The sequence below is a fragment of the Pantherophis guttatus genome, chromosome 1, assembly GCF_059756535.1.
Source record: "Pantherophis guttatus breed Tessera chromosome 1, ASM5975653v1, whole genome shotgun sequence".
In the NCBI taxonomy this organism is placed as follows: Eukaryota; Metazoa; Chordata; class Lepidosauria; order Squamata; family Colubridae; genus Pantherophis; species Pantherophis guttatus.
Window position 1 is genome coordinate 13,250,502 of NC_142063.1, and position 24,156 is coordinate 13,274,657.

A 24,156-nucleotide genomic window follows, 5' to 3' on the forward strand; every position below is an offset into this window, starting at 1 on the left:
GAGACAGGAGGAAGGAAAGAGATGGGAGGGAGACAGGACAGGAGGGAGGAAGAAAGAAAGGAAGTGGGAGGGAGGAGATGGGAGGAAAGAAGGAGATGGGCGGGAGGGAAGGAGAGAGAGAGAGGAAATGTAGGAAGGGAGGAAAGAGATGGGAGGAAGGAAAGACATGGGAAGGAGAGAGGAGAAAGGGAGAAAGAAAGGAAGTGGGAGGGAGGGTGAGAGGGAGAGAGAAAGGAAGGGAGGGAAGAAATGGAGGGAGGGAGGAAAGAGATGGGAGGAAGGAAAGAAAGAGATGAGAGGAAGAGAAGAAATGGATGAGAGGGAGGGAGGTAAAAGATGGATGGGAGAAGGGAGAGAGGAAGGAATTCAGCCAGCCATGTGGCAAGATAATAAAGAACGTGCAAAATAATCTACCAGTGTTTGGGCTCTAAAGATCTGCCAGGCAAAAACTGCACCCATCCTAAAGACTTAGCGTGATTCACCAGAGATTTTAGGTTTGCCCACTTTCGAATCTATTGTCAGCAAACAAAGGGAGCCCAGAAGACCAGGCAGGAAACATAACTGTTCTGATGACCCCCAAACCCCCACAAGCACTTGGCTCCAGAAGAAGACGGGGAAAACTGAAGAGCGGCTGCCCAGTCTTGTTCTGTAAGCCACGAAGGATGGAAGCCAGGACTCAAAGGAGCAGAAAAGTGTTGGCAACAGGAGCCTAAACGACCAATTTATTTCCTATTAAAAATGCATCTCCCTTAAGGTTAGGGACAAAACATCTCAAACCCGCTGAGAAACCTTTCGTGTTTTGTTGTGCTACTCGCTGGGTTTTTCCCAACCGGCATTTATTTCTCCAGGAGAAAAGAGAGATGCATCACAGACTCATGAAGCAGAATATAGATTTCAGGAAAATAAAAATAGGACACTTAAAGCAGAGGGTTTGGGGGAAGGAGGAAAAGATTCTTGGCTCTCCTTATTAAAGCCAGGCTGCCAGTCAAAGCCTCAAGGAAACCCAGAGGATTCAACTCCCAAGGCCAAAAAGTGGCGGGAGACGACATACCAGTGGCCAAATTGCCAATGCTGCTTTTAGACACTTACAGTAGATATCTTGAGTTACAGGATACAGAATAATGGGCTTGGAAGGGACCCTGGAGGTCTTCCAGTCCAACCCCTTGCTCAAGCAGGAAACCTGTACCATTCCGGACTAATGGTTGTCCAGTCTCTTCTTAAAAACTTCCAGTGTTGGAGCACCCACAACTTCTGGAGGCAAGCTGTTCCACTGATGAACTGTTCTCACTGTCAGGAAATACCTCCTTAGTTCTAAGTTGCTTCTTTCCTTCATAAGTTTTCATCCATTCCTTCTTGTCCTGCCTTCAGTGCTTGGAAGAATAGGTTGACCCCTCTTTTCTGTGAGAGCCCCTCAAATATTGGAAGACTGCTAACGTGCCACCCCTAGTCCTTCTTTTCATTAAATGATGGTAAAGGTAAAGGTTCCCCTCGCACATATGTGCTAGTCGTTCCTGACTCTAGGGGGCGGTGCTCATCTCCGTTTCAAAGCCGAAGAGCCAGCGATGTCCAAAGACGTCTCTGTGGTCATGTGGCCGGCATGAGTAAATGCCAAAGGCGCACGGAACGCTGTTACCTTCCCACCAAAGGGAGTTCCTATTTTTCTACTTGCAATTTTTACATGCTTTCGAACTGCTAGATTGGCAGAAGCTGGGACAAGTAAAGGGAGCTCATCCCGTTACGCGGCACTAGGGATTCGAACTGCTGAACGCTGATCTTTCGATCGACAAGCTTAGTGTCTTAGCCACTGAGCCACCGCATCCCCATTTCATTAAATTAGACATACCCAATTCGTGCAACTGTTCTTCATATGTTTTAGCCTCCAGTCCCCTAATCGCCTTTGTTGCTCTTCTCTACACTCTTTCTAGAGTCCCAACATCTTTTTTATATCACAGTAACCAAAAATTGGATGCAGTATTCTAGGTGTGGTTTTACCAGTGCAAGCAAAGTTACCACCATTTAAGATAAAAACTTGAAGTCCCCAAGTCAAGCGTGACTCAAGGAAATTGTAGGGGACAATCTTTGCTTCTTAGCACAGCTTCTTAACAGGGTGTCAAGAGTACATCTTAAGTATTTGTTGGTCTCCCATCCAAGAACAATTTTAGTGTCAGAATTGTTGTTTTAATACTTTATCTTGTTTTTATGATTGTAAATCACTTAGAGACACCTCTAGGCGATACAAGGGGCAGATAGGTTTAATAAAATAAATAGCAAAAGGACTTATACAGGGGTGAAATCCAGCAGGTTCTACCAGGTTCTGGAGAACCGGTAGCGGAAATTTTGAGTAGTTCGGAGAACCGGCAAATACCACCTCTGGCTGGACCCAAAGTGGGGTAGGAATGGAGATTTTGCAGTATCCTTCCTCTGGAGTGGGGTGGGAATGGAGATTTTGCAGTATCCTTCCTCTGGAGTGGGGTGGGAATGGAGATTTTGCAACATCCTTCCTCCAGGAGGGGAGGGAATGGAGATTTTGCAGTATCCTTCCCCTGGAGTGGGGTGGGAATGGAGATTTTGCAGTACCCTTCCCCTGGAGTGGGATGTGAATGGAGATTTTGCAGTATCCTTTCCCTGCCACACCCATCAAGCCATGCCCACAGAACCGGTAGGAAAAATTTTTGGATTCCACCCCTGGATTTATATACCGCTTCACAGTGCTTTATAGCCTTCTCTAAGCAGTTTTAGAGAGTCAGCCAATTTCCCCCAACAATCTGGGTCCTCATTTTACCAACCTCAGAAGAATGGAAGGCTCAGTCAACCTTGAGCCGGTTAGGATTGAACTCCTGGCAGTTGGCAGAGTCAGCCTGGAATACCGCATGGTAAATACTGTACCACAACAGCTCTTTATTAATAAAATAAATGAAACAAGCTATCTAGATCCAATCCTGCGTGGCTTCTGCCTGAGATAAGATGATCCAGGTACGCCTACCTGCTGAGCACACACAAAGAACCCTGTGCAAATGTGGCACCCTAGTTGTTACGTTCGAGGATGTAGGGAGGAAAAGGAGAATAGAAATAAGTTGCCTGGTCGGGCAGAGTAACACCACCAAAGCAGGATCTGAGCACTTGTGCCTGTGTGCCTAAGATAGTATTTCTCAATCTTGGATACTTTAAATTGGGTGGACTTCAGCTCCCAGAATTCCCCAGCCAGGACGGTCTAGACTCTAGGACAGTGATGGCGAACCTTTTAGAGACCGAGTGCCCAAACCTCAACCCAAAACCCACTTATTTATCGCGAAGTGCCAACACAGCAATTTAACCTGAATACTGAGATTGTACTACCTAAAATAATGATAAACAAAGCAGAGTTCAGCTCATTGTTCTAAGAAAAACATGATAAATGGACTTTTATGCCACTTTGTTTTTTTCTGCTTTTGAAATATTACGTTTAGCAACAATAAAAAAGAAAAACTTTTGTAATATTATTTCTTTCCCTCCCTCTTTCTCTCTTCCCCCCTTTCTCTTTCCCTTCCTCTTTATGTTTCTCTCTTTCTCTTTCCCTCCCTCTTTTTCTCTTTCCCTCTTTATGTTTCTCTCTCTCCCTCTCTCTCTCTTTCCCTCTCCCTCCCTCCCTCCCTCTCTCGTTATTTATTGTTTGTTTGTTTATTTATTTATTTATTTATTTATTTATTTACTTACTTACTTACTTACTTACTTATTTATTCATTCATTCATTCATTCATTCATTCATTCATTCATTCATTCATTCATTTATTGGTTCGATTTACATGCTGTCCTTCTCCGGAGACTCAGGGCGGCTTACAATGCGTTAAGCAATAGCCTTCATACTTTTGTATATACCTGCTTAGTAGAGCTTTCGCCCCCCCCAAGCGGTGTTCTTTTTATACAAAGTCAGCTTATTGCCCCCACAATCCGGGTCCTCATTTTACCTACCTCGGAAGGATGGAAGGCTGAGTCAACCTTGAGCCTGGTGAGATTCGAACTCGCAGTAATTGCAGGCAGCTGACAGCTAAGCGCTAGCACTTAACAGCAGTTTAGTCCGCTGCACCACCGAGGCTCTATTGCAGGCAGCTGGCAACTAAGTGCTACTTTAACAGCACTTTAGTCCACTGCACCACCAAGGCTCTTAGAGAGGCTCTTTCCCTCTCTTTCCCCGGAGAAACCTGATGGAGCTGGGCTGGGGCGATGGCATGTGTGCCCACAGAGAGGGCTCTGCGTGCCACCTCTGGCACACATGCCATAGGTTCGCCACCAGGGCTCTAGGATGTCTATGGAGATTCTCAGTCATCCAGGTCATGGTTGTCCCAAAGGTGCTTTTTCAAGAGGCAACCGGACTTCCTTTGTTTTTTCTTGAAGTTTCGCTTCCCATCAAGATGAGAGGCGGAACATTTTCAAAGAAAAACAAGGAAGTCCAGTTGCCTCTTGAAAAAGCACCTTTGTACACTAATCTAGGATGTGACCAATTTCAAATTTTCATGCTACCATTATACCCTCTTCTCCGATTCTTGGTTGCGTTCCAATCTTCTCTAATTTCCCAAATTCTACACCGGTGTAATTTCAGATTGGCTGGCAATTCTGGATCTTATTGCCTTAGCATATCTGGAGGCTACCCAAACTAGGGAAGGCTACTGTACCAGATGGTGCCAGACTCCAAGATCTGCAAGGCCTTCCTGCCAGCACTACCACCATTTCTGCTTTGGCAACTGCTAGTAATGTCATTGATTTTGGATTCTGTCACCATTCCACATTTTGGAGAGCAAGTGTACAATAAGGTGCCAAAGGATACAAATTGCAACCTTGGACAGCAGAGCTCTGAAGACTGGTAGGGATGGAAGGGACCTTGGAGATCTTCTAGTCCAGGGGTCAGCAACCTGCGGCTCTGGAGCCGCATGTGGCTCTTTCACTCCTCTGCTGTGGCTTCGTCACTCAAAATATGCCTCACAACCACCAATGTGTGACACCCACTAGCATGCAATTTATTGACCCCTGGTAAGCCAACCATAGATAAATCCAAGAAAAGAAAAGTTTCAGAACAAAACAAAATGTTTAATTCAACTACATATGCTAGTTTTGTGGCCGCTCAAGAAATAGTCAGGCATGGGAAGGGTTTTGTGGCTCCCGGTGTTTTCTTTTCTGTGGGAAACAGGTCCAAATGGCTCTTTGAATTTTTAAGGTTGCAGACCCCTGTTCGATGTTTTATGTTTAGGTTTTATTAAATTTGTATACCGCCCTACTCCCGAAGGACTCAGGGCGGTGAACAGGCACAGAATAAAATACAATAAATACAAAAGTTAGAAACATAATTAAAACCAAATTAAATAATTTAGCCCGAGACAATTAAAAATCCCAATAATTTAAAACAAATTAAAATTACAATTTAAGAATTTAAAAGAAAGGGGAGAAAATTAGGCCAGGCCAGCTTGCTGGAATAGGAGGGTCTTAAGAGCACGGCGGAAAGTGCGCAGATCCGGGATCCTCCGTATCTCTGGGGGGAGCTCATTCCAGATAGTGGGTGCCCCCACAGAGGGTGGGTACCCCCACAGAGGGTGTCCCCACAGAGAAGTTCTAGTCCAATACCCTGCTCAAGGGAGGAGTCCTTATATCACCCTGGACAAAAGACTGTCCACTTTTCTTGAAAGCCTCCAGCAATGGAGCACCCACAACTCCAGAAGGCAAGCTGTTCCATTGCTTAATAGTTCTTACTCTCAGGAGATTCTTTCTTATTTCTAGGTTGGATCTGATGTGCTTCCACTCATTGCTTCTTGTCCTGCCTTCTGGTGCTATGGAGAATAAATCGACCCCCTCGTCCCTGTGGCAGCCCTCCAAATATGGGAAGGCTATCACCCTAGCCTAGCACCTTCTCTTTGTTAGGCTGAACAGATTTAGTCCCCTTAGTCATTCATCATATCATTTAGCCTCCAAACTCCTTATCAACTTTGCTGCATGTTGAAGAGGTCATCTCTTGTTGTGTGAATGCAATTCTCAATTCACAGAAGTTAAGTGCTTGCTACAACTTCTGGTGGAAAATGAACAGATAAAGTGGAGTTTTTCCCTAATTCAACTAAACCGTCATTCATTTTCCAGCTAGGTTCGCACAATGTGCTAGATTAGACTAAAACGAAGCTGGGTAATTTGGTTCTGCCTGTGGCAGCAATCCAGTCATTGGTCCGACAGTTGTGCCCAGCAGCAACTTCACAGTATGCCACCATCTAACCTCTTTGGGTACTAAACACTGAATAGCCATTCTCCATTAACCTGGTTTAAAGCTTAGCATGTTGGGCTTTGTTGTCGTCTTGTCTTTTTTTTTTTTTTTAATTTGATTTATATGCCGCCCTTCTCCAGAGACTCAGGGTGGCTTACAATGCGCTAAGCAATAGCCTTCATCCTTTTGTATATTTATACAAAGTCAGCTTATTGCCCCCACAAACTGGGTCCTCATTTCACCTACCTTAGAAAGGATGGAAGGCTGAGTCAACCTTGAGCCTTGGCGAGATTCGAACCCTGCAGTAATTGCAGGCAGCTGGTCTTAATAACCAGCTTAATAACAGGGTGCCTTAAACCCCTGTACTACCAAGGCTCTTTTTCCTTCTCTTGCATGCATGCACACACAAAGAAGGGAGTAAGAAGAAAAACTATGGGGTCCTTAGTGCTCTCTGAGCTTGGGTTTTTTTTTTGCAGACATTTCATTACCCAGCTGAATAACATCACCCACCTTGAGTTGCAAATATTCTGTAACTACATTCCGTGGTGGTGCAGTGGTTAGAATGCAGGACTGCAGGCTAACTTGCTGCTCACTGTTGGGAGTTCGATTCTGACCTGCTCAAGGTTGACTCAGCCTTCCATCCTTCTGAGGTCGGTAAAATGAGGACCCAGATTGTTTTAGGGCAATATGCTCTCTTTTTTTTTTGTAAAAATGTTTTTTTATTTTTTTACACAAACACATAATACATCAATCCTTCCGTGTGTCATTTCGGTGTTTCTTCAGTAACTACTTCTTCTTTTTGATTACTCCTCCTATCTTCATTTCTTCCCTTATAATTTCCATTTCTCTATTACAATATTTCCCTCCAAATACATTTAAAATAATAATAATAATAATAATAATAATAATAATAATAATAATAATAATAATTATTATTATTATTATTATTATTATTATTATTTGATTTCTATACCGCCCTTCTCCCGAAGGACTCAGGGCAGTGTACAGCCAATTTAAAAAACACAAGACACAACGATTAAAAATTAAAATAATTAAATAAATTTGGCCAGATTAAAACCCCAAAAATTTAAAATACCCCAATTAAAATTATTATGTTGATAGCCCGGCCTGGCGGAACAACAGGGTCTTCAATGCGCAACGAAACACCCAGAGGTCGGAGATCTTACGTATTTCCGGGGGCAGTTCATTCCACAGGGCTGGGGCTCCCACAGAGAAGGCCCTCCCCCTGGGTGTCGCCAGCCGACATAACTTGGCCGATGGCACCCTGAGGAGACCCTCTCTGTGGGAGCAAACTGGCCGGTGGGAGGCTATTGGTGGCAGAAGACGGTCTCGAAGGTACCCGGGTCCTATGCCATGGAGCGCTTTAAAGGTGGTAACCAACACCTTGAATCGCACCTGGAAGACCACTGGGAGCCAGTGCAGCTCGCACAGGAGGGGTGTAATATTCTATATAATATAGATATAATATTCTCCTATTTTGTTATCAAAATCGTTATCTGTTTCTCTTTTCTATCCAATCATAAAATTTCCCCCATATCTTAAAATATTCCATATCTTCTCTCTCTTTAATCATCAAGGTTAATCTATTCATTTCTGCAGTCTAAATTTTTTTTAATTGTTTCCCCTTCCAACGGGATTTTCTCTACTTTCCATCTTTGCGCAAATACTATCCTCGCTGCAATTATTATATGAATAATCAAATATACATTTTCTTTACTAATTTTCTCTGGTAGGATACCCAGTAGGAACAGCTCAGGTTTTAAATCAATATGTTGTTGGGTCATTTCCTCTAACCAAATGTTAATTCTGTTCCAATAGACTCTAGCTTCTGAACATGTCCACCACATATGATAATAAGATCCTGGTATTTGATGGCATTTCCAACATTTAGCTGACTTGTCTTTAAACTTTTTTGCCAATTTTTCAGGGCAATATGCTGACTCTATAAATCACTTAGAAAGGGCTGTAAAGCACTATGAAGCGGTATATAAGTCTAAGTGCTATTGCTGTTCTATTAGAAGAAAAAAAAGGTTATGCAGTCTCTTCACGTTTGGTGACATTTTGCCACGTGATCTTCTGGACAGCAATAGTAGAGGACACCTATTGCTTTCGTTACCAACCCTCTGGAATTCTGACAAGTGTCCTTTAATGTATTTGGAGGTCACCAAGCTGAAGAAAATGCATTGTAGCCTGACGTTGCCAGGAAAAAGAGGTTCGCCCGTTTTCAGCACCACAGACAGCTCCGTCTGCAACAGGGCCTCTCTTCACCTTGAAGTAACAAGCAGGAGAAAAACCAATTTGCACAGGAGAGATTTCAACGGCATACAAATACCAGTTTCTTTTCCAAACATTTATGGAGGTCATTTTTTGTGTGTGTGTCTGCTCCAATTTTTTGACCCCAAAATGATCTGCAAAACAGCTTGCAGCCAAACGGAAACCATTAAAATCTATTTATTTGTTGACACCGTCCTAGTTTTTCCTGAATGATAAATTACCATTTTTTAATACACTTCACCGGAATTTATCCATTAGAGGTGTTCTAACATTGCAGTGCGCACTCAGGCTACTCTGTGCAAGCTAAGGTAACTAATCTAGAGTCTATCCCAGGAGGCAAAGTACTGCTACTTGTATCTCACTAGTCCTCATTTAGTGACCACAATTGGGACAGGCAATTTGGTCGCTAAACAAAGAAATTGCTCAGCGGAACCGTGACGGTGCTTATGATTTTACTTCAGCTTTCCTTTGTTTTACAGACCTGTGAAGGTCATAAATGTGAGGATTGGTTGTAAAATTATTTTTTTTTTCATCAGGCATAAGGTTGCTAAGTGAAATGGTCGCTAAGTGAGGTGAATGCTAAATGAGGCAGTCACTAAATGAGGACAGTTCTAAATTGGAGGTATATACAGTTTTCTAACACACACACACACACACACACACACACTCCCCACAGGATGCTATGAAGATATAGAAATGAACGTTTATCCTTTGGTGATTTACAGATAATATTTGATACAGTGAATAGGCCTGAAGGAAATTGGAATGCAGTAAGAACAGGATATAATCGAAGTAAATCATGAATGGAAATAAACGGAATGCTTAGAAAGCATTGAGCTGGGAATTAAGCCAAGGATGTGATATATTTTTCTTGAATGCTTAATTTATTGACAGATAAACATGTAAAGATTGCTTAGAAGTGGGTTGACTGATGACATAAAACATACTGACGGTGGCATATTGTTGGCTATGAACCCATATAATTTGCAGCGAACGTTAGAAAGATTGTACGATGCAACAAGGAGAATGGAATTAGAAAGTAATATATCAAAGACCAAGGGCTGTTGTGTCTGATAGGGAAAATGGAGTAGCAAAACTAGCAAAAAAAAAACTGTGTACCTTGGTTGAATGCCTTTTTTAATGCAAAATTCTAAGATGTATGTATGTATGTATGTGTCTGTGTGTATATATATATATATATATATATATATATATATATATATATGTATGTATATATATATATTTGTTTATGTAAGTTTATATATATATATATTGACAGAAGAGTAGTTAGGAGTATGCAATATGTTGCAAAGAATAAATGTTTATGGAATGAAGCAAAAATTGTTGTAAGTGCATCTTTCCACTCAGTTGTCTGGAAGCGAGAATGGGGTAACTTAGGAGAAACATAAAAGCAACCGGAATGCCAATGAAAATGGGATATTTATGAAATGGTTGAGAATGGGCATTCAATGAATATGGGTTGATTATAAATTGTGCTTATTTATTTAAAGGAAGAGACATGAGTCAAGAGAAAGGAGCAGATTAAGAACTGACAAGAACTAATCAAGGAGAGACATAGTCTAGAACAGGGGTCTCCAACCTTGGCAACTTTAAGACTTGTGGACTTCAACTCCTTACATATTGTGATTACATTTTGTGCTTATTTATTTGAAGGAAGAGACAAGAGTCAAGAGAAAAGAGCAGATTAAGAACTGACAAGAACTAATCAAGGAGAGACATAGTCTACAACAGGGGTCTCCAACCTTGGCAACTTTAAGACTTGTGGACTTCAACTCCTAGAGTTCCTCAGCCAGCAAAGCTGGTTGAAGTCCACAAGTCTTAAAGTTGCCAAGGTTGGAGATCCCTGATCTAGAACTCAGGAGAAATTTTTAGCCAGTGAGAGCAATTAAACCAGTGGAACGACTTGCCTCCAGCAGTTGTGGGTGCTCCAACACTGGAGGTTTTTAAGAAGAGATTGGGCAGCCACTTGTCTGAAATGGCATAGGGTCTCCTGCCTGAGCAAGGGGTTGGACTAGAAGTCCTCCAAGGTCCCTTCCAACTCTGATATTCAGTTATTCTGAGAAGATCTTCAGAAAGAGATGGAAATTTAAAAGAACAAAAGGCAAAGAATGAAGTAGGGTTGGGGAAAGGTGAGATGGAAACAAGGATGGTTTGTAAGAATAGATAAATATCCAGAGTCACACACAGGAGGTGACACTAGTACTTAAAATTTTCTCTCTCCCCCCCCACCCCACTTTACGGCATACCTTTAATTTCCATGCCTTGCCATTTTTAGTCCCTTTCTATGATTTGCTTACTTTGATAAAGAATTATGTGATGAGTAGAGGCTAATTATGTTCTTATCCTGTTTTTCCAAAGAGATTAGGATAATGTTCCCTCAATTATTTTGGGTAGGCATCTTCCTTGTGAAGGAGAGAGAGACAATGATCAACTGAAAGCCACAGATGATGGTTTGAATGTTAAGTCTCCTGATTTTGGTCATACAAACACATACACACACATGTATATGTGTGTGTGTGTACATGTATGTATATGTCACCATCATCATTTTAGCATTGTCTATCCACTGCAGGATGACAGCCACGGACTTGGAATTACAAGACAAGATAGAAAGACTTGCACATGGATTAGAGAACAAACCAAAGTACACGATATCATCAAGAGAGTATAAGAATTGAAATGGAAATGGGCTGGTCATATAGCAAGAAGGACTGATGGCAGGTGGGCTAAGGCAGTCATAAAATGGATCCCACTAGATTAGGGGTGAACAATTGTGGCTCTTTTACAACCTGTGGACTTCAACTCCCAGAATTCCTGAGACAGCCAAGCTTTTCTTATATATATATATATATATATATATATATATGTGTGTGTGTGTGTGTGTGTGTGTGTGTGTGTGTGTGTGTATATTCTGCCTTTATTGTTTCTATAAACAATAAACAGTTTCTATAAGTATAAACAGTTTCTATAAATAACTCAAACAGTTTCTATAAATAACTCAAGGTGATGAACATACACAATACTCCTTCCTCCTATTTTCTCCACAGCAACAACACTGTGAGGTGGAATCCAGTGAGAGAGGAACTAGTCCAAAGACACCTAGATCAGGGGTGAAATCCAGCAGGTTCTGACAGGTTCTGGAAAACTGGTAGCAGAAATTTTGAGTAGTTTGGAGAACCAATATAAGAGCATGTAGTACAGTGGACTAAAGCACTGTTATTAACATCAACTGCCTGCAATTACTGCAAGTTCAAATCTCACCAGGCTCAAGGTTGACTCAACCTTCCATCCTTTCAAAGGTAGGTGAAATGAGGACCCAGATTGTGGGGGCAATAAGCTGACTTTGTATAAATATACAAAAGTATGAAGGCTATTGCTTAACGCATTGTAAGCCACCCTGAGTCCCCGGAGAAGGGCGGCATATAAATTAAAGCAAAAAAAAAAAGAACTGGCAAATACCACCTCTGGCTGGCCCCAGAGTGGGGTGGGAATGAAGATTTTGCAGTATTCTTCCCTGCCACGCCCACCAAGCCACGCCCACAGAACTGGTAGTAAAAAAAATTGGATTTCACCACTGACCTAGATGGCTTTCGTGCCCAAGGTGGAACTAGAACTCACAGTCTCCCAGCTTCTAAAGTGGTGCCTAGACCAAACTGGCTCTCTGTTCCAACCTTTTCTCCATCCTATGTAAAGCTAAACATGTCAGTACTTGAGCAAGTCCAGCTTGGTTAGTAGTTGGATGGGTCACCACCAAGAAAGCCTAGGATAGACTGGATGTTGAAAATCAATCCCAGAAAAAATACATGGCCAAACTACTTCCATATTATATGGTCCATTAAACCACATGGATGTGTCCATGAAGCCACCAGGAGCAGAGTTGAATTCAAGAGAATCTCAACTACATGACACCATTTATGGTGCATTTATTTTATTTAGGTAATTTATCTCACAGCAGGGATTCTGGGTGGCATACATGGGTTAAAGTTAACCACGAAGGACCACTGTCCAAGTCATGAACGTGCAAACGGATCATTCCAAATCCTATAAATAATGCATCAACCAAGGGGGGGGGACCTTTTTGAGTATGTAAAAAGAAAAGCGATTAAAAATAAAAGAAGATCACACGACGTGTTAATGCCACTTTCTAATCCCGTAATAAGACCACACACTTGGAACATTGCATCCAGTTTTGGTCGCCATGATATAAAAAGATGTGGAGACTCTAGAAAGAGTGCAGATAAGAGCAACAAAGATGATTAGGGGACTGGAGGCTAAAACATATGAAGAAGGTTGCAGGAACTGGGTATGTCTAGTTTAATGGAAAGAAGGACTAGGGGAGACATGATAGCAGTTTACCAATGTTTGAGGGGCTGCCACAAAGAAGAGGGAGAAAAGCTATTCTCCAAAGCACCTGAAGGCAGGACAAGAAGCAATGGATGGAAACTAATCGAGGGGAGAAGCAACCTAGAACTAAGGAGAAATTTCCTGACATTAGAACAATGAATCAGTGGAACGGCTTGCCACCAGAAGTTGTGAGTGCTCCAACACTGGAGGTTTATAAGAAGAGATTGGACAACCATTTGTCTGAAATGGTATAGGCCAGGGTCTCCTGCTTGAGCAGGGGGTTGGACTAGAAGACCTTCAAGGTCCCTTCCAAACTCTGTTATTCCGTTAAATGTGAAATTTGGGTGAATCCAAAGCTCGTACTCTGTTGGCTCTCTGCATGGTATACCTTTTAATTTTATTTCCTTCACTTAACAAGGAGGTCTAGAAACCAGCGTACAAACTGGGTGCAATTTGATCTGTTGCGTTTTTCAAAAGGAGCCATTATTGGAAAAAGGTGCAAAGTGACTAATGGAACAATCACAGGGGCTCTGAAACAGGCTGTTCCGACTTTAACAAAAATGCCCAAGCTTAACACGGCCTGAACAAGCTCAGAACATCTCCCGTTTATTGGAACAGCTCATACTGAGCTCAAGACAGTTCAAACTCAAAATGTTTCACGCAGTAAAAATGAAATGTGCCTCAGCTAATGAAGTCATCCCTCAATGATATCGTCCTTGTTCCAATGCAGATGCTTGCAGCTTCAATTTGCAGGCATTTTTGACCCCTTTTCATATTCTGAAGAACCTCACCAATTATTCCTGATAATGCCGAGCCCAACAGAACGGTGCTTTGGCTCAATTAAGGCAGTTGCCTTTGTTCGAAACCATGAGGACCAGAGCCTTGGTTTATTTTTTTTACAAGAGTTGAGTATGCTTCATTGGCATGAGGAATTCTGGGAGTTAATTCTTTAAGTCCACGTGCCTTAAAGTTGCTAGGGCTGGGAAACACTGAGCGAAGCCCCTCATTTATTTAAGGGAAGTGAGTTTCCCCAGACTTCTAAATACAGAACACAAAGTTGAGTTTGGAAAGATGCGAAGTCCATGTTCCAAAGGTGCTTTTTCAGGAGGCAACTGGACTTTCTTGATTTTCTTTTGAAGATGTTTTGCTTCCATGCAGACTACAAGAACCAGGAACACTACTTAGGTGACCTTGAAGACACAGATAAATCTCCAGGTGGCCTCAAAAACTCTCTAAAAAGGATGCAAATGACCAGCTTTGTCTGCAAGGAATATAAATTCCCCTCCATCCAGTCAGAGCTGAAGAAGCTTCTTGGATGAGAAGCGAAACGTCTTCAAAAGGCTCAAGGTTGACTCAGCCTTCCATTCTTTCTAAGGTAGGTAAATTGAGGACCCAGTTGTGGGGGCAATAAGCTGACTTTGTATAAATATACAAAAGTATGAAGGCTATTGCTTAACGCATTGTAAGCCGCCTTGAGTCTCCGGAGAAGGGCGGCATATAAATCAAATTTAAAAAAAAAAAAAACCAAAAAACTGAAAGTCCAGTTGCCTCCTGAAAAAAGCACCTTTGGGACAACGATGACCTGGATGACTGAGAATCTCTAGAGACTTTTGGGAAAGTCCATGTTCCCCAACTTCTCTGTGCAAATCAGCTGATCAAGACCATGTTTGTAGATTTGGGAAGCCTAACCCAATTCCTTAGGATGCTACTGGATTTTTTTTTTATCTCCAAACTGTAGCCATGCACACTTTCTCTCTAGCTTCAGCTTAACGGGGGAAGAGGGGGGAACAGAGGGAGGGGGGGGACAAACGACACTCACAAAGAACAACAGCAAAAGAAAAAGAGAAAGAAATAGAAAAGGTGTGTGATTATACTAAAAAGAAACAATAGTATATTGATCAGTGCTCCCATGTCCACTTCATCCACTTCATCTACAGCAGTGTTTCTCAACCTTGAGCAAATGTACGATCTCTGAACTCCAACTCCCAGAATTCCCCAGCCAGCCATGCTGGCTGGGGAATTCTGGGAATTGAAGTCCACACATCTTAAAGCTATCGAGGTTGAGAAACCCTGATCTACAGCATGGGTGTAGATCACTTTAAGACTATGGACTTCAACTCCCAGAATTCCCCAGCCAGCACAACTGCCAGAAATACAGAGGGTCCTTGACTTACAACCATTCATCTAGTGAAAGTTCAAAATTAAAACGGTACTGAAAAAAGTGGCTTATGACCATTTTTCACAGTTACGACCACTGCAGCATCCCCTTGGTCATCTGATCAAAATTTGGGCACTTGCCAACTGGCAGTATTTATGACAGCTTTTTCCCCATGGGGAGAAAACTCACTTAACAACAGCTTAGGAAAAGAAATTTTGGGCTCAATTGTGGTCCTAAGTTGAGGACTACCTGTACATGCTAGTTCCCAAGGTTCCAAATTTTGATCGCATGATCAGAGGGGACACTGCAGCGGTTGTAAGGAACGGTCATAACTCACATTTTTCAGCAAGATCGTAACTCTGAACAGTTGTTAAACAAACAGTCGTAAGATGAGGACAACTTATGATTTTGAAACCAAAACAGAATCATAGTACAGGTAGTCCTCAACTTACAAGAGTGGGTTTAGTGACCGTTCAAAGTCACGACAGTGAAAAAAAACTCATTTAGAACCGTTTTTCACCCTTATGACCGTTGCATCTCCATGGTCACATGATCAAAATTCAGGCGCTTGGCAACTGACTCATATTTATGACGGTCGCAATGTTATGTGATCCCCTTTTGCAACCTTCTGATAAGCAAAGTCAATAAGGAAGCCAGCTTCACTGAACAACCGTGTGACCTAACTTAATAACAACAGTGATTCGCTTAACAACGGTGGCAAGAGAGGTTGTAAAATGGGTGCAAAACTCACTTAACAACTGTCTCACTTAGCAATAGAAATTTTGGGCTCAATCGTGCTCATAAGTCAAGGACTCCTGCATACCAGGCTCCATGTTGTATGCATAAAGGCTCCCTTTATCATGCTAAATTTCTGACACAAAGCAGCCAACTACCCGTTTTAAACATTCTCCAGAGTGTTCAAGAAGCATTAAAAACAATCCTCCAACTCCTATTTGGCTCCCTGGAGTTTCTTGGAACCACTCTGGAGCTCTGGAGATTAGAAATGACACACAAATTTGCATCTAAGTGCAATCTTCCCTTGCATTACTCCGCTACCAGCAAATGGTGCTGCATTGTGGGACAGATAGCCTGTTCGTGCATAGAGACCGTTGTGGAGCATGGGAAATAATTCAGGTTCATTCCCCAGATTTTCCCCACCCCCCTCTCTTCTGAGCAACTAAAATGGGGCTAGAAGATGGATGTGTTTAAAAAGTCTTGTTAAGCCAACATTTAATGCATATCCTATCACAGCAGCCAACACAACACACTTGGTTCCTTACCGATATATCAATCATGTCATTTAGCAGACAATGTGAGTAGAACAAACAGCAATCTTGAATTTAAAGCAGGAGCAGCAAGCCCCAACTTAGAAACTTCATTCAGGCATGGAATTGAAGATGGTGGCTTTATCCCTACTTACAGCATGGCAATATTTCTCAACTGCGGCCCCTTTAAGAAAGGTGGACTTCAACTCCCAGAATTCCCCAGCACCATGAGGAAGCCACTTCAGAAGGCATTGCAACCATTTAAAAGAGGCATTTACAACAATAAATGCAAACTGATATACACACACAGAGTATCTCAATCTCAGCAACTTTAAGATGGATAGACTTCAACTCTCAGAATTCCCTAGCCAGGATGACTATCTGGGGAATTCTGGGAGTTGAAGTTCACTCATATTAAAGTAGCCAAGGTTGAAACTCATCAACACGTTTCATAGGACAAAGATCGTGATCAAAAAATTATCCGCTTTCTTTCTTTCTTTCCTTCTAGTCCCTAGTAAGATTTGGGTCTGGCTGGGACATATTGTCTTTAGCTACCCAGTCCATCTCAAAAAGTTGTTCCAATGTTCAAATGCAAAAGAGAATTCAGAAGAAATGGATTCTCTGGATCCACCGATGAATAGAATAACAGAGTTGGAAGGGACCTTGGAGGTCTTCTAGTCCAACCCCTGCTCAAGCAGGAGGCCCTATACAATTTGAGACAAGTAGCTGTCCAGTCTCTTCTTAAAAACCTCCAGCGATGAAGCACCACAACATCTGAAGGCAAGCTGTTCCATTGGTTATTTGTCCCCACTGTTAGGAAGTTTCTCCTCAATTCCAGGTTGCTTCTCTCCTTGATTAGTTTCCACCCATTGCTTCTTGTCTGTCCTTCTGGTGTGTGGAGAATAGGTTGACCCCTCCCCTCTTTGTGGCAGCCCCTCAAATACTGGAATACTGCTATCATGTCCCCTCTAGTCCTTCTTTTCTCTAAGATGGCCAAACCCAAATCCTGCAATGTGGTTGATGGCTAATTTGTTTGGGTGTTCAGCAAACATAATTTACATTTCTACTGTGGGGAACATCAGTTGCAGTGGTGGGTTTCAAACTTTTTTACTACCGGTTCTGTGGGTGTGGCTTGGTGGGTGTGGCAGGGGAAGGATACTATAAAATCTCCATTCCCTCCCCAATCCAGGGGAAGGTTACTGCAAAATCCTCATTCCGTCCCCAATCCAGGGGAAGGTTACTGAAAAATCCCCATTTCCTCCCTATCAGCTGGGACTCGGGAGGCAGACGATAGATGGGGGCGGGGCCAGTCAGAGGTAGTATTTACGGGTTCTCCGAACTACTCAAAATTTCCGCGACCGGTTCTCCAGAACTGGTCAGAACCTGCTGAAACCCACCTCTTATCACTTGTTGAATGGATAGGGCTGTTTAATGGTCACACTGAGACTCAAAGGATGCATCCTTGTAGGTCAGAGACCAGGGGTAAGCTTTATCAGAACATTCCCATACTAAACCCCACATCTCAAGAGAGAAATATTTCTCCTAACTAAGATCACTGTAGCTAACTCAAGGGCAGGATGTAACCAGAGATCGATCACGTCAGGGGTCTGCAAACTTGGCCAATTTAAGACTTGAGGACTTCAACCTCAACCCCTTTAAGAAAGGTGGACTTCAACTCCCAGAATTCCCCAGCTCCCTGCTGAAACCACTTCAGAAGGCATTGTAACCGTTTTAGAAGAGGCCTGCCTTTTTTTTTTTTTTTTGGTCCAAGAATACAACAAATAGTAATAGCACTTAGACTTATATACCTCTTCACAGTGCTTTACAACCTTGGTAGTACAGTGGTCTAAGGCACCCTGTTATTAAGCTGGTTATTAAGACCAGCTGCCTGCAATTACTGCAGGTTCGAATCTCGCCAAGGCTCAAGGTTGACTCAGCCTTCCATCCTTTCTAAGGTGGGTAAATTGAGGACCCAGTTTGTGGGGGCAATAAGCTGACTTTGTATAAATATACAAAAGGATGAAGGCTATTTCAATGGGGGGGGAGCCAGATTCACTTAACAACGTGTGATTCACGTAACGACTGCAGTGATTCGCTTGAAAACTGAGGCCAAAAGGGTCATAAAATGAGGCACAGTTCAACTTAACAACTGCCCCTGCAACGGACATTTTGGGCTCGACTACGGTTGTAAGTCAAGGACAATTTGTCTACAGGGGGAAGCTATGGCAGATATAATGATATGAGTTTTCTGCCAATATACCGTATTTTTCGGAGTATAAGACGCACCTTAGTTTTTGGGGAGGAAAATAAGAAAAAAGCTGATTGGCAGGTGGATCGGCCTCCCGGAATATCCCCAATCAGCTGTTCCCAGAGGTGAATTTTAGCAACAGGTTCCTTGGTTGTCAGCGCTGTGCCTTGCTTTTTTTTTTCTGCCTCTGAAACTTCTGAAACTCGGTTTCAGAAAAAAACATTTTTCCTGCCTCTGAAAGCCTCCGAAACAGCTTCAGGAAAAAAAGCCTCTGAAGCTCTGTTTGGGAGCTTCTTTTCTGAAGCTTCTTTTCTGATGCTTTTTTCAGCCTCTGAAACCTCCGCTTGAGAAGCCGGGCGGGGCTACATTCGGAGTATAAGATGCACCCAGATTTTCACCCTCGTTTTTGGGGGAAAAAAGGTGCGTCTTATACCCTGAAAAATACAGTATAAAAGTTTTGCTTCCAAGGTGATAAAATTGTCCTTCATTGGTAAGATTCAGGCAGAGTGAGAGAAACCATGGCAGGGGGAATTCGATGAACCAGCTTCTGTGAAGATGCTTTTGTGACTCTTTGTGAGCTACAAGTTGTCAAATCTGCTGGGCAAATGGGCTCCAGGTCTAACATAAAATCTCTCTGTAGGCCCTATTTGTAGCAGCCCAGCCTAATGGAACACAAATCTATGCGTTAAAAGCTTGCCAAGGAAGTTCAGAAGACATCTGAGCAGAGAAACTCTTCCCGTCTCCCGTTTGCCAATCGACAAAGGTGCACTTTCTAAAATTAACTTGGGAAGGATAAGAGCTATCACGCTGAGGCTGCAGACAAATAAAACGTTTAAAGCACCGAAGGAGGGACCGAAAACTTGCTTCGCCCACTGGCAGAGAGGTATGCGTGTATTTGAGACTGTCAGGCCTGGAAGCCATCTTTTCCGTTGGATCTTCCTCAGGCCTGCCACATTTACTGCTGTGGGAAACTGGGAGGGGGGATTGTATGGAGCTAGGGTGATATGTAGTTATAATAACATTCCTTTCTCAGAGAGTCAAGGACATCTTGCCCTGCACCTGGAGGGGTGTAACTGGGAGGCATCTCCAGATGGGACGGTGCTTTGATTGGGCCACGTGATGGACATGTGGGTGCTGGGCAGGGACTTGGACTTTCCTTTGGGTGGGGAAAACCTGGAAGCTTTCAGATTCGGGTTTTCCCAGATGTGCCAATGTGACATCTCTAATAAAATGGAACTTTGAGGAACTTCAAGACTTGGAGTTTTCTTTCGTTGGGGGAGTTACTTGGAACCCTGACAGTGACGCCTTCCTCCTGCCTTCTTAACTGCTCCACAGATGCACACAGGATCAAATAAAATACTCTGGTGTTTCAATAATTTCTAATTACTACATGGCTGTTTATTCTTCTGAAAGCTTGTCTTTCCCTTTAAGGACCATGAGGATGGGACAATGTCACAAATATGATTAACGGTGGCCAAAGCTTCATTTCACCACTATAACTGATCTATTTTGTTTTAGACTTTAATCCTTGGAGCGCTGGTCTTCACAATCAATCAGAATAGAGATGGAAGGGACCTTGGAGATCCTCTAGTCTAGTCCAACTCCCTGCCCAAGTAGGAGTCCCTATACTATTTCAAACAAGTGGCTAAAGCAATGTTTTTCAAATTTGGTCACTTTTTAAGAGGGGTGGACTTCAACTGCCAGAATTCCCCAGCCAGCATCGCTGAGGAATTCTGGGAATTGAAGTCCATCCCTCTTAAAAAGTGACCAAGTTTGGAAAAAACACAGCTGTAAAAGGTCATCATAAAAGAGAGGACAAACCTTTGACCTCTGGTGCTGAAGATGGGTTGTGGGAAAGATTATATATCGTTGTCAGGGGAAATATTTTAACCAGCAGAAGACTTCGCTAACTGAATCAATTACCTGGGGATCTTTGCATTCTGCCGAACCTGAAAGTGGATACGAAGAAGCAGCATGGCCATCTTGATAGAAATGTTCCCGTTTTTACAATTCCTGCATCGAATAGGGCTGGATCATCATCTTCTTTTATTTACATGCTCTTGAAAATCCTACAGTCGCATCCTTTCAAGGAAGCCTTGATAACCGAATCCTCTCCCTCCTTTTCCTTTTCAAATTGGATTTAGAGCTTGCTGCATGATAATACTTGCTTAATCTATTCAGCTTGCTCATAATGCCGTGAGGTTTTTTTTCCCCCTGTAATGTTTAAATTTGCTGCATTTGGCAGGCAAGGTTAAGTCCTGGGGAGAGACAGAACGACAGCTCCTGAATCCATGCTGGGTCTGAGCAAGGCTACTCACTGTAAAGATTCTGAATGACTGCAGCAACACGGATGCTGATTTTATTTATTTATTTCTTTTTTTTAAAGAGCAGGAATGAAGAACATCCCTGATGCCGTTATGCTGCTCAGATTCCAAAAACAATGAGCTGCAAAGGGGCAGCTACTGATAGTTGAGGCCTGCTTAATAATATTACTCTGCTTCCGGAGAGTCTGTTTTCTCCATTGTAGCCTGCTGTCACTTATGTTGGGCTAGATATGACAACTGCAAGCCAAAATGCCTGGTTTGCTGACCAGAAATAGATAATTTGATTCGTGCAATGGAGTCAACCTAATCCTGTTCGGCTCCGTTATTTTATTTTATTTTATTTTATTTTATTTTATTTTATTTTATTTTATTTTATTTTATTATTTTATTTTATTTTTTTCTCCCATTTTATTTTATTTTATTTTATTTTTTTATTTGATTTATATGCCGCCCTTCTCCGGAGACTTAGGGCGGCTTACAATGCGCTAAGCAATAGCCTTCATTCTTTTGTATATTTATACAAAGTCAGCTTATTGCCCCCACAACTGGGTCCTCAATTTACCTACCTTAGAAAGGATGGAAGGCTGAGTCAACCCTGAGCCTTGGCGAGATTCGAACCTGCAGTAATTGCAGGCAGCTGTTCCTAATAACAGGGTGCTTTAGACCACTGTACTACCAAGGCTCTCCTATTTTGACAAATAGGAGTGAACATATCCAATACACCTTCCTCCTATTTTCCCCACAACAATCCTTTGAGGTGGGTCAGGCTGAGAGAGAGAGGGACTGACCCAAAGTCACCCAGCCAGCTTTCAGGCTTAAGGCGGGACTAGAACTCACTGTCTCCTGATGATTGGCCCAAAGTCACCCAGCCAGCTTTCATGCCTAAGGCGGGACTAGAACTCACTGTCTTCTAGTGATTGGCCCAATGTCACCCAGCTGGCTTTCATGCCCAAGGCGGGACTAGAATTCAGTGTCTCCTAGTGATTGGCCCAAAGTCACCCAGCCAGCTTTCATGCCTAAGGCGGGACTAGAACTCACTGTCTTCTAGTGATTGGCCCAATGTCACCCAGCTGGCTTTCATGCCCAAGGCGGGACTAGAATTCAGTGTCTCCTAGTGATTGGCCCAAAGTCACCCAGCCAGCTTTCATGCCTAAGGCGGGACTAGAACTCACTGTCTTCTAGTGATTGGCCCAATGTCACCCAGCTGGCTTTCATGCCCAAGGCGGGACTAGAATTCAGTGTCTCCTAGTGATTGGCCCAAAGTCACCCAGCCAGCTTTCATGCCTAAGGCGGGACTAGAACTCACTGTCTTCTAGTGATTGGCCCAATGTCACCCAGCTGGCTTTCATGCCCAAGGCGGGACTAGAATTCAGTGTCTCCTAGTGATTGGCCCAAAGTCACCCATCCCATTTTTCATGACTAAGGCAGGACTTGAACTCACAGTCTCTTTCTCTTTATCCTGGCGCCTTAACCACCAGACCAAAGTGGGTTCTCCTTTCGTGAATCTTCCCAGTTTACTCTTCTTCGTTTGTTGGCCAAGCCACAACTAGGATCTGGGTTCTGATGGAATGGAATTTTTTATGTTTCTTGTTTGTTCTTGATTAATTCATCAAGTTGGTAGACAACGGAGATACCACATTAAAAATTCATCAGCAATAAGCCAGAATTTTTTTTAAAAAAAGTTGGCCACACCCACCCAGTCACATTACCCCCACCACCACCAAGGCACGCCCACAGAACCGGTAGTAACAAATTTTACATTTCATCCCTGCTCATAGCCCAGTTGTTAAATGAATCTGGGTTCCCGATTGACTTTGCTCATCAGAAGATTGCAAAAAGGGGATCGATCGTATGACCACAGGACACAGCAATCGTCATAAATACGAATCAGTTGCCAAACATCTGAATCTTGATCACGTGACCGTGAGGATGCTGCAAAGTTGTGTGAAAAATGGTCATGAAAGTCACTTTTTTCAGTGCCGTTGTAACTTTTTTTTTCTCTTCCTATTTTGTAAAAAACATATTTATACACACAATTGTACACACAAGTACAATTAGCACACTTTTCTTTTCAGCAAAGCAGGGTTTGATCCCAAGTTACCGGCGCTTCTGGAAAATGTTGCCACGTCCCATTCCTTGTCCCCTTTCTCTTGTAGCCACCTGCGCCTTGAGGATGGCGGCCTTGCTGCGCCCGGTGCCCGGCGCCTGAGCCCTGTTCTCGTTCTTCATGCTCTTCAGCATCGGCGCGTTCTTCAGCATGTCGGACAGGATCAGGAAGCGGATCTTGGTGCCGCGGATGTAGACCTGCTCCAGCTGCGCCACGCGCCCATCGCGGTAAATCACTGTGATGTTGGACATCTGGCAGTTCATGTTTTCCTCGGCCTCGATGAGCTTCCCATGGCAGACGTCGCCCGTGTTGGTCTCGCAGGTGACGATGTGCCCCTCGGCCTCGTGCAGCACCTTGATTGGCATCCCGATGGACATGGCGGCCCGAGGAGGAAGAGGAGGAGGAAGGAAGGCGCAGGAGGAAGGAGAGGCGCACCCGGCCTGCCCCGCGTGCTTGCCGCTCTGCCCCGCCGCCTCTATGGCGCGGTGCTCTCCGCGGGAAACTGCGCTCCCGGCCTGCCCCGCCCGGGCCGTTGTAACTTTGAACGGTCACTAAATGAACTATTGTATGTTGAAGACTACCTGTATAGATTTGGCTTTTTCTATATGGACTTGGCCAACCTCTCCAAGCATCTTTCAAGAAGCCACACAAAAGTAGATTTGTTTTTAACTGATAGGAGAATTATTAATAAATACATGGGAAATGATTCAGTTAGCTGCGTTTAATTACTTGTGTGTTTCAGTGAATTCAGACAATTAGCTGAGCCACAATTTCATCATAGTGTGCTGAATGAACCACTGTTATCTGGGTGCAGATAGCACATTAATCATAAGCTGTGGTTGTAAATCACAGGAAATCGGTTTTTGACAAGCCAGGGCTACACTAAGCATATTACAGCTTAATGCAATATGAGAACTCCGTCAATCCAGCTTGATTTAAAGCAGTTTCTTATCTGGGAACCTAACTATTGTTAATTTAAATTTATTTTAATCTCAAGCCACCTTCATGATGGTAATACAGGTAGTCCTTGACTTATGACCTTTTTGGTGACTCTTCAAAGCTTCAACAATACTGGAAAAAAAGGGGGCTTCCAATCAATCCTTGCACTTAAGACCACTGTAGAACCTCTGTGGTTGTTAAGCGAATCATGCAGTCCTTAAGGAAATCACCGGTCGTT

At 43.0% G+C, this 24,156-nt stretch overlaps 1 protein-coding gene and 1 pseudogene across 1 annotated transcript in view; both read right to left on the minus strand.

Moving 5' to 3' along the window:
- The window catches only part of HCN2 (hyperpolarization activated cyclic nucleotide gated potassium and sodium channel 2), an 82,406-nt gene that overhangs the window by 37,592 nt on the left and 20,658 nt on the right, over positions 1-24,156 (minus strand). The gene's annotated exons all lie outside the window — the stretch shown is intronic.
- Positions 22,825-23,448, minus strand: LOC117658153 (small nuclear ribonucleoprotein Sm D3 pseudogene; annotated as a pseudogene).